Source organism: Dermacentor andersoni, chromosome 2 (assembly GCF_023375885.2).
Source record: "Dermacentor andersoni chromosome 2, qqDerAnde1_hic_scaffold, whole genome shotgun sequence".
NCBI classification, from domain to species: Eukaryota; Metazoa; Arthropoda; class Arachnida; order Ixodida; family Ixodidae; genus Dermacentor; species Dermacentor andersoni.
The window spans coordinates 171,569,643-171,581,620 of NC_092815.1; the positions used below are offsets into that span (position 1 = coordinate 171,569,643).

Below are 11,978 nucleotides of genomic sequence, written 5' to 3' on the forward strand. Positions count from 1 at the left end.
TCCTATGAGTAAGCAGCAACAGATCAGAAGTCTTCTCCGACGATACAAAGACTGCTTTTCGACGTCATCGAGGATTCGACAAACACCAGTTGCAAAGCATCGCATAATAACCGAAGAGAGCGCTCGACCACTCCGCCAGAGCCCTTACCGAGTTTCGACGCGAGAACGTGAAGCTATTAGGCAACAAGTCGACGAAATGCTGCACGACGACATCATCCAGCCGTCGAAAAGCCCGTGGGCCTCTCCTGTAGTCCTGGTAAAGAAAAAGGACGGAACCCTACGCTTCTGCGTCGATTATCGTCGACTGAACAAGATCACGAAGAAGGATGTGTACCCCCTTCCACGGATAGACGACGCATTGGATCGGCTCTGCAACGCTAAATACTTCTCGTCGATGGACCTCAAGTCTGGCTACTGGCAAATAGAAGTCGACGAGAGAGATCGCGAAAAGACTGCCTTCATCACGCCAGACGGCCTCTACGAGTTCAAGGTCATGCCATTCGGTCTGTGCTCGGCGCCTGCAACGTTTCAGCGCGTCATGGACACGGTGTTAGCCGGACTGAAGTGGCAGACGTGCCTTGTTTACCTGGATGACGTCATTGTCTTCGCCGGAAATTTCGACGATCACCTCAGGCGGCTTGCGACAGTGTTAGAAGCCATCAAGTCATCAGGGCTCACTCTGAAGCCGGAAAAGTGCCGCTTCGCTTACGATGAGCTTTTGTTCCTAGGCCACGTGATCAGCAAATCAGGAGTACGCCCCGACCCACAGAAGACAGCTGCCATCGCAAAGTTCCCGCAGCCAACCGACAAGAAGGCCGTGCGCAGATTCCTTGGCATGTGTGCCTATTATAGGCGCTTTGTCAAGGACTTCTCACGCATCGCGGAGCCGCTAACACATCTAACCAAATGTGATGTCGCGTTCAAGTGGGAAACGCCGCAGGCCAAGGCATTTCAAGAACTCAAACGACGCATGCAGTCGCCGCCGGTACTTGCACACTTCGACGAGGACGCCGAAACCGAAATCCACACTGACGCTAGTAGCCTAGGCCTCGGTGCCGTCCTAGTCCAGAGGAAAGAAGGACTTGAAAGGGTGATATCGTATGCTAGCCGGTCGCTGTCAACAGCGGAAAGCAACTATTCTACGACTGAAAAGGAATGCCTCGCCATCATTTGGGCTATAGCTAAATTCCGCCCTTACCTCTATGGCAGGCCATTCAAAGTCGTCAGTGACCATCATGCATTGTGTTGGCTAGCTAACTTAAAGGACCCTTCAGGACGACTGGCGCGGTGGAGCCTCAGACGACAAGAATATGACGTCACGGTAATATACAAGTCCGGAAGAAAACACTCCGACGCCGACTGCTTATCGCGCGCCCCCATCGATCCCCCGCCGCAAGACGACGAGGACGACGACGCCTTCTTTGGGATAATAAGCGCGGAAGACTTCACTAAACAGCAACGAGCAGACCCGGAGCTAAAAGGCCTCGTCGAGTATTTGGAAGGAAACACCGACGTTGTCCCTAGGGCATCTAAGCGCGGGTTGTCGTCGTTCACGCTACAAAACAACCTGCTCGTGAAGAAGAACTTCTCACCAGTCCGCGCCAGCTACCTTCTAGTTGTACCGTCAGCGCTGCGTCCAGAAATACTGCACGCCCTACACGACGACCCAACCGCTGGGCACCTCGGATTCTCCCGGACGCTGTCGAGAATACAGGAAAGGTATTACTGGCCGCGTCTGACCGCCGACGTCGCCCGTTACGTCAAGACATGCCGAGACTGTCAACGACGCAAGACACCACCGACAAGGCCAGCAGGATTACTACAGCCGATCGAACCTCCTCGCCGACCATTCCAGCAGATTGGGATGGATTTGTTGGGGCCGTTTCCGATATCAACATCCGGGAATAAGTGGATCGTCGTGACGACGGACTATCTCACCCGCTTTGCTGAAACTAAAGCTCTACCAAAAGGCAGCGCAGCCGAAGTGGCGAAATTTTTCGTCGACAACATCCTGCTGCGACATGGTGCCCCAGAAGTCCTCATCACCGACAGAGGAATGGCTTTTACAGCAGAGCTCACCCAAGCCATTCTGCAGTACAGCCAGACTAGCCACAGGAGGACAACTGCCTACCATCCGCAGACGAATGGTCTTACGGAGCGCCTGAACAAGACCCTCGCCGACATGCTAGCAATGTACGTCGACGTCGAACACAAGACGTGGGACGCGATCCTGCCGTACGTAACCTTTGCGTACAACACGGCGGTGCAAGAAACAACACAGATCACGCCGTTTAAGCTGGTTTACGGCAGGAACCCGACGACGACGCTTGACGCCATGCTGCCGCACGTAACTGACGAAGAGAATGTTGACGTCGCTAGCTATCTCCAGCGCGCCGAAGAAGCCCGACAGCTCGCCCGCCTGCGAATCAAGAGCCAGCAGAGGACCGACAGCCGACACTACAACCTCCGACGACGCTTCGTCGAGTACCAGCCTGGCGACCGTGTTTGGGTCTGGACCCCGATACGCCGACGAGGACTCAGTGAGAAACTACTCCGACGCTATTTCGGACCCTACAAGGTCATCCGACGTATTGGCGCTCTGGACTATGAGGTCGTGCCAGACGGCATTTCGCATTCACAACGGCGCCGCGCACGATCTGAAGTGGTCCACGTGGTGCGCCTTAAACCCTTTTACGGACGCTGACGAACTTCGTTATTTTTGTTTTTTTTCTTTGCTACGAGTGCTTTTGTTTATTAACTTCGTTTGTTTGCAGCATCGGGTCGATGCTTTTTAAGAGGGGGGTATTGACACGTGTGCTTATCTTTATCGGACGACCACGTTTCGCCGCTGTAATCGCACAGCGAGGGACGCGCCTGCATGTATCCGACGTTTCTGGAAAGTTATCGATGCTTCTACCCGGCTGTCTGTTGTCGCCGAACCTTGTGTTATCTGATTTCACCGCGTGAATCGAATGTTGTAGAACTTTGTGGAAGGCATGCGGGTCGCAACGATTAGTCTGGAACATTCGACGACTGTTGTATAAAAGCCGACGCGCCTGACCCGCTGATCAGATTTTCGACGATCGCCGAGCCTGTTCGCCGCTATCGTTGTGCTAAAGTGTAGCCTGTTTTGTGGGCACAGGTTCGCCCAATAAAAGTTTGTTTTGTCGTTCACAGTATTGCTACTGTGTTATTCAACGTCACCACCACGTGACAATATATAGGGCGTTTAAAAAATCAAAAGTTGCATGAAAGGAAACAAATACGAACATGTAAGAAATATGTTACATCGGTCCAGTTATGACAAATATTTACTGAGAGAGCAATTGTGTTTCTTCCCCCAGGGGAATATGGCGCTCACTATTTATTTATTTTCCAGCTGCGAATGGCATAATCGTCGCTGCGGTTTACCTGTTATAACTGACATAAACGCAGTGCTCCAGTGGCTCGTATACTGATTTTCCTCTCATGACGCAGCAAAAAATGTGCGAACTGCTCGCACAAAGTGATAGTTGTAGCGACTTAACTGCTGAACACGTTCGTAAAGGTGCACTCTGTCGGATGAATTCGTCACTAGCGTGGGTGTGCGGTTTCTTGAATAACAGTTTCGGTATAAGGCTAGGCTTTGCTCAACGTCTCACTTACAAATTTGACATTGGCGAAACTTACGAGTCTGTGCTTGCGATTGCTCGCAGTGGACTACGTCGAAAGACGTAAGAGCATTTATCAACACTAAAATTTTGAATGCATGCACCGTAAGTGAGACACCGTTGGAAATTTGTCGCACCCCGTTTTAAGACTCACTATACGCCGCTTCCCCCATCTTACGGCCATCACAAGAAATAACATACCACTAGGCTACGCTATCTTTGCCGCGCTTTGATTTTATGTTTTTTGCATGTTCGTGTCATTTCCGACAAATAACTATCTTGAGGATTGTGGTGCCTGAACGTGATTACATATTTGTAGAAAAGAAAAACTCTCCCGGTGCCACAGGCTGACACTCCTCATTATATATATATATATATATATATATATATAGTTAACGATATCTTAGTTGAAATCAAGAAAAAGAAATGGGCATGGGCTGGACACGTAATGAGGAGGGTAGATATATGTATATATATATATAGGCCTCATAATAGGAGACAGTTCAATTTCACAGCCCGAGTCCTCTCGCACTACCAAGAATCTGGCTTCTTTCACTGTTGTAATTTTCCTTCACGTAATTGTCTGACAATTCGCTGTCACTAATACTGCTTCGCTTTTCCGGCGAAGCTGCAGCTACAACACTGATACTCCGAGCATGAGCGCAGCTGCTCTATCCAGTTTGGCCTTATTTCGGTTACTGCGTGTGTGTACATATATATATATGGAGGTGGTGTGGCTTCCATGACAAATAAATGGTGTAAATTATTAGAATATATTTTTTTCGTGAGTCGTTATCATTGCTTACTGGAAAGAGAAGCAATACTGAGACACATATCACTCACGTGCATTTCACATGCCGTTGGTAAAAGACTGCCGAAAGGGTCACTGAAGCCTACAGGTTTCTGTCAGGGTTAAAACAGCATCCAAAGTAATTTGAAGCGAGGTGAGCATAGAGCAAAATATTTATTCTCTAGACATAATCTATACATACCATTAGAAATAATTGTTAGTTGACTACCCCCATCTCTTTGAAAAAATATAAACCACATTGTCCTCAGTATATTTTTAAATACATTGTGTCCGTGCATGGTGTTTAATGTGCAAATAAAAAATACATTGAAGTGAGAAAATACGGACGAGGTAACCGCCGTTGGTGCTTCTAAGGCGCTTCTCTTCCTGTTGTTAGGATTTGTAGAAATCAAGCGAAAATATGAATCAAAAGCCGTGCACATCCGCGCCAACAATGAACCAATAAGCTTTTAGCCACCATAAAGTTTTAAGGAAAAAGATTGAGGCCACTCCAAAGAAACCTTAAAACAAAGAAAGCAGCTTAAACCAGCTGCAAGTAAGCGTTTGTTCTTTACCGTTGTACAGTTTTACCGTCATTCAAGAAGTCGCACTGTTACAACTTCCACTTGTACAAGCAGCACTCTTCCTTTATTGCGAACTAACATGCGACAGATTTCTCATGGCCTAATACGCATGATTCGAGTAAACGACGAGGTAGAAGAAAAAGCAGATGACCTGCCAATATAATGAAGGAAAACATACGATCCAAGTATAGTGTTGTTTCCTTTCGTAGTGTGAAGTTATGCTTGTGAATACGCTACAAGACACTTAGTGATACAAGGAGGGTGCCGTATGTCAACATAAATGTCATAACCGAACCATTTTTAATAACATAAAATTCGAGAGTCGCTTTTGGACCATGTGTTGGCGACATCATCAGCATGACGCGTGGTCGATACATTTGACATGTTTACTGCGAGTCAGACTAGCAGTCACTGTTATGCTGAGCGATAACAGCCGTCGCTGCTATTGTTCGCCTGTAGTCAGAAAATTGTCTACAATGTCTCTGATAACACCATAATAGAAAACTATCTTTCATGTCAACTAGTGCTCGCGTAGTAAACATTTGACATTGTTAGTGATAAATGATCTTGCTTATCGTGGTTGCATTACAGTCCTCTGATTAGTGCACTACTGTTCTGCTGATATGAATGCATTTCGATAAATTGGCTAATGAAACGCATATTGTATGTTACTATAAGACTAAAGGCGCTAAATGTCCAATACCAAGTCTACCGCCTCATCCTACGAAACTATTATGTTTTATCATGAGACCTTGATAAGAAGACGTTCGTACGCGCCGACATACACGTTACTCCACTAACAGCAAAACAATAGTCATGAAAGGATGCTATCTGTGCATGCTAATGCCAACAAATAGCATGGTCACAGTACGATCAGTTTTTGAAATACCTATAAATTCGTCAGTTTATTCAATGTGATCGCTTTATATTTCTTCGGCATTTACCACGCCATTTCCTTCCACAGGTAAGATGCCATTTTTTGGTTGCTAGAATTGATCGCCACTTCGGGTGAGTGTGAAGGTGTGGCTACCGGGGTTTGAATGACTGGGCACTTAATATCAGTTTAATGCTGCAATGACACATCTTCCTTCCAGCACTCATTACGTTGTGGCACAAGGATTCTGAAGGTAACTTCCAAGCGGAGCCGTGATCTCGAGTAATTCAGAGACGTCAATTGCCAGACACACCACGCAGGTTTACAACCGAATGAACTGTGTCAGCAACCACAGAGCATCCTGCTTCGAGCCACTTTAAGATCGCGAATAGATGCAGCGATAAAAAAGTTGTGAAATAAATGGCAGTTTTAATGCAGTTATAAAACTGGAGGGTATATGTTAATTTTTGGCACTATAATGCCAACAAATATAAAACAAGACGAAAAATGACGCGCTTGACACAAGCGCCACACACGGTAAACTATATGCCATGGCACAAACCATGGTATAAGTTACTTATATCAAGAAAAATGTGCGAGCACACATCAATGTGCGCAGGGCAATAAGCGTTTTTTTTTTTTTCTTTTCAGTAAATCACTAAATTTCTGGTGAATGCACATTGGGGCTCTGTATGCTTTTCAGCTGTGCATGCTTTCAAAACTACCTTGCGTATTCAGATAAATCTTTGCCGAAAGAAAATGCCTTTGAGGGGAACATGTTCAAACAGTTGAAATTATTTACGCGGGTATTGTGATATGCTTAAATTGAAGCCCAAGCTTGAATTGACATAAATGTCGCCTGATGTGAACGTGCCCGAAACACTCATTGCGTCTCCTTCGGCGCCTTCATGACAGGCGTAATTCAGATCAAGCCATGCATGGACTTGAAGTTAGAAGGCATTGCTGAATGCAGGGGTTAACAGCCCTTCTACAGCTCCCATCGGAAACTTGCTGTGCACTAGAAGCGAGAGAGAGAGAAGTGCATAGAGAGAGGCAGGCAGCTCAACTAGAATCGGCCCGCCTTGCTATGCTGCTGTAGGGAAGGTGAAAGGGCAACTGAAATTTGAGGAGAGAAGTTCACAGGAAGCGCGGACACAGATGCGATCAGTTTTTCTCCGTTCACTAGCGATCTTGGGTGAATGTCGAGAGACGCAGGGATTCTAAAAGACTGTTCACGGAGTGCCATTTTGCAGTAATGATCATTAAAGGTGTAATAGTAGCCGTGGCAGGAACAAAGAAATGGACAAAGGAATAGTGGGAGGAGGTAGGCCACCTGTCTTAGCGCCGAGGCTTTGTCCAGTTGCCTCCCGACCAGTGCCCGCCAAGGAAGTTCATCTGTTGCTTTTTCTCATAGTTTCAAAGGCAATGCATTTATTGAGACATACACGAAGACTAAATCATAACAACACAAGCGCTGAACTGTAACTGAAGGTTTATTGCTATACGAGACACATTTAGGTTTACACACCCGCTGTGGTTGCGTAGAGGCTATTGCGTTAAGCATGAGATCGCGGGATTATATCCCTGCCAAGGCGGCCGCATATTTAGGGATGCGAAACGCGGAAACGCCCGTGTACCGTGCTTGGAGTGCATGGTAAATAACCACAAGGGATCAAAATGCTTTCTAGAGTCTCCCACCACGACGTAACGCTTAAGCAGATCGTGGTTATGGCATGTAAAACCCATACTTTCTTTAATTTGATGTTAATGCTAGAAAACAATGAATGTGTGGCCGAAAATGAAATGCGTACAAAGCGCACCCCCAAGGAATGAGATACCTCCGGCCAAAGGCATAAGATCTGTTACCTCCACAAAGCTTTCAATAGATAGTGGCCAAATAACTGCGCCACCAATATCTCCTTGGCAAGTTCTCTCACGTTGAAACCGACTGCTCACCAGCTCTTTTGTCACCGCCGTTACCATGGGGACTGTGCCGCTTGCTTGCTTTTGTTTCTCCCTTCTTCCCTCCTTAAGTGGCAGACTTCAGAAGTATTCTCACTCTTTCGCGAGAACCCTCAGTTATTCTCGCTGCTGCTAGCTATTGGTGGGTTAAAGGTGGCATTGACGTGACGCCACCTTGCTCGCGGCCGGAATGTTATAGTCTTCCAACCGGCTATAGCACGAAGAAAGAGAAACCTGAGTGGGTTTCCATTGTAGTTTTGCGCTACCATCGGATGGATACCACTTTTTTTGTTTTCGTAGGTTTGTGTACGTAGTCACACAGTGAAAACTTACCAAACCTGATATTTCCAAGGGGTACTTAATCTTTGTGGTTTGGTAACTACAAGGGGTATCGAGGCGAAACATAGCAGTGATGTAATATGAGAAAGAGCATGTAAAAGAAATTTTAAAATCTGGAGGGTAATTTTTGAGCCTCAGGGCATCTTTACAATGTCATCAATGGCATAACAGCTTTCTTCGAGTTGTCAATTTCATTTTGGAATTATCATGTCAGCCGCGCAGGCCGACATAAAAACTATGGCTTATGATGCGCGCGCCGGTAATAAGAGCGCATGAAGCCTTAGATTTTTTTTTAATTGCGAGAATTCGAAGAGCTTTTCCGGAGGGAAACGGTCCGATGGATGCACCCAATGTCAAGGCGTATTTGTCTAGAAGTGTACTTGCACATTTGTAAGCTGCTTACAACACGCGCACACGGAAGCACATGCACACGGCACTATAAAAAGTTTTTACAGAATGACTTTATTGTCATTTCTTTTGGTGCCTTTCTTCTGTACCTAATTCACACACAAAATGCTCAACCACATGCATATTTAAGTTATCGCGCAGACTAGTATTTACACAATACCTACTACAGTCGGGTGGGTGCATGCCAAGTCCATGGCTTCGAAGATTTCCGAAAGTTTGTATGCCGACTCACACACGTTCACCAAAACGCGCAGGTGTTCGAGGGCGTATGGGTTCTTCGCGAGATTGAAGCACCGGTCATTGAAATACCTTACCGTCTTCTCGTAACAATCAAATTTGGTTAGCTGCCGCTTCGCACCCAGGACCGATTCGCTGCTATCCTCGTTCCCTTGGCCGAGGAACGAAGCAAACTCGGCGACTTTCTCCTTCAGGAAGGACCTGTTCCGAAGAGCTTGCTGTAGTTTGTGCTTCAATGACCGCTTAGTTTGAGCATTGGAGGCCTTCGCGAGCTTCTTTCTTAGAACAGCTATGGGGACGTCACGGCTGGAGACGGCGTCATATGGTACCTTTGGTAGGACGATTGGCTTCGCGTCTGTTTCGCCCTGAAACTCACCGACCGGAAGCTTTCCAATGTTCAGGTCACCGTACTCCATGACATGGCTAGTGTTGGTTTCTTCCCTCACTATCTTGAACTGATCGAAGAGTGTCTCCCTGTGAAGGTCTTCCTTGTCGGAGTCTTCCATCCAATTGACGCTGTACAGGTCGCCCAAATACGTCTGCCTCTTCTCGTCCCAGTAGCAAGCGTATGAAGACTCGTCAGGATTGGCAGCGGTAGTGGCGTACACGTTCATGTTGTTCGGAAGCAGGCCGTCGAACATAGAACCGGACTCACAGGCCTCGATGTAGATCACCATCTTCGCGAACTTCTCTTTGTGCATGCTTTTGATGACATTAACGAATGGACGGGCATGCAGCTCGTCGTTGGGGAATGCGATAAGACCAGGAGCTCCATGGTCAGCGAAGTTGACAAATATATGGTCGTTTGGCCCGCTGGCTATAACTTTCCCGCTGCCGCCTTTCACCTTCTTTCCTTGAAGTATGTCCAGGAAATTTTGCGGAGTGACGAGGTCTCCAGTGTAGTCCTTGGGGACTCCCTCGTAAACATCTTTTCCCTTGGGATGATTGATGACAATACCAGGTGTTGGGTTTTCCGTAGCATTGGCGATGTCATCGTACATCATGACCACGATACGTTCGTCAGGAATGCCATGGTTTCGCAGAACGTGATACGCATGGCAAATGTCGGCTTGGTGCCGGTAGTTGGAATAGTCATTCGAACCAGCCACGAGTAGAGCCCAGAGCTTTGGTTGACTATTCCCGGCATGCTTCGTGGACGCAGACTTTCCGGGTGCAGGAGCAACCGTCGATGCCACCACGACTAACGCCAGGAAAGGGTACCGCGACAGAGCCATGACTGCTGTGTGGAATCGCGTACCGACTCGCAGCAGGTTTTTAAATAGACGACACGGCTTGTGAGATGGCTTATCCACCTAACTGGTGTAGGTACGCCCATACGATAAGGCACCTGACCGTGACAACTTGCACGTTTTCATAGAAATTGGCATAGCTCAAGTGTTGTGATATAGGTAGCAGAAACGGCCATAACAATAGCCTATACTTCTGGGCTTTTTATCTTTCGGGGCTATAGCGAGCCATTATCAGTAGCTGTATGGAATACCTATTGCTGAGATTGGTGTAAGCGTTGGAGGAACATAAATGCGTCGCTTTCTTCAGATTTTTTTACTTGTTAACGGAGGTAAAATAGAAAAGGTTTCCGCTATTACAATTCTGCATTCGGGGCAAGAAAGAGCATAATTTAAATGTGATGTCTAAATTGCGCCGAGTGCAATGGTCGGCCTTGCAAAACTCCCATTCATAAAAGTGGTGCTTTATACATCATACTCAATGTTTTAGATTTCGTGCTTACGGTGACGCGATCATCTATGCTCAACAAATCTCGAGTTTTTGGTTGCATACCTCCAAAGATTGAGAAGTCTCCCTATAATGCTAAATGAAATGCATCGGCAATAGTGGTATCAAACTTCTGCCTTCTATCAGACAACAAAAATTCTTAAATCATGAGGCCACGATCACACACCTGATACTGTAGTGCCAAGGTGGCTTTTTGAAATCTCCGGCGAGTGCGTCACGTGCCTGTTTCTCGCACTATCGGTCGCGACAGCTAGCCCCTTGAGGCTAGCTCTGATGGCAGTGCCTTCAGAATCGGCCAAAATTTTAGAGCGCTGCTCTAGGCGCCCGTTGCTGGATTGAGCATCGGTGTCCCTCGGCGTAACTGCGTGAACGCGCTCGTGCCACTGCTCGAGCATTCGTCGTCGTCGTCTTCCACAGGAAGCTCCGATGCCGCTCATCATGCCAGCGTTCCCCTACTGCCACTCGCTCTCGTGCAACTGCTCGCGCGTTCGTGGTGGTGGTGGTAAACATTTATTGTTTGAGCCTCTTTACAACATTACTTTTGAGGGGGCTCAGGAGCGCGTAGGGTGTCCGGGAGTTTGTGGCCCTCGGCGACCCTCAGAGCCCAGTCCACCAGCCGTATTTGGTCGGCTGGGTTGGAGCTAGACACCGCGGTCTCCCATCCCTCTACGTCGGTGAGTTGCCACTCAGAGGGTGGCTGGAGCTCAGGGCATAAGAACATAATGTGATGGAAGTTAGCTCTAGGTGCGCCGCAAAGCGTACATTCCTGTTTATATAGGCCTGGATGAACCAGGGCGAGAAAAGCTGGAGAAAGAAAAGTTTGTGCCTGAAGCTGGCGCCAGGTACTTTGTGGGAATTTTGTTAAGGATTTATCTGGGGGAGGGTATCTCAACCGCATTTCGCGGTAGTGGAGGGTGATCTCGTGATATTCGACCAATCGGTCTCTGGCGTTATCCAGGTCATCGGACGGCGTGGCTCGGTTGACGGCTACTCGAGCGATAGAATGGGCCATCTCATTGCCTGGATGGCCTGCGTGCGCGGGCACCCAGATGAGCTTAATTGGTCTGAGGGGGGTCTGATGATTGAGAATTTTCAGTGCCGGGTCATGAACTCGGCCTTTCGAGTAGTTGCGGATTGCAGTTTTGGAATCACTAAGGATAACCTCGGCAGCGGTGGTTCAGATGGCCAGCGCTATGGCAGCCTCCTCCGCCTCTATGGACGTGCGCGCGTGTATTGTGGCAGCTGTGATGTAACCAAGTTGATGGGACACTGCACTTACGGCATAGGCTGGTTTCTGTGGGTAACTAGCGGCGTCGACACACACAGTGAGGTGGTCGTGTTCGTGTTGTTTGTAGAGGGCTTTTGCCCTGCTCTGCCTG

At 47.7% G+C, this 11,978-nt stretch overlaps 1 pseudogene; it reads right to left on the bottom strand.

The window, feature by feature from the left end:
* Positions 1–8,642: 8,642 nt before the first annotated feature.
* On the bottom strand, positions 8,643–10,114 carry LOC126540438 (legumain pseudogene; annotated as a pseudogene).
* Positions 10,115–11,978: the final 1,864 nt, after the last annotated feature.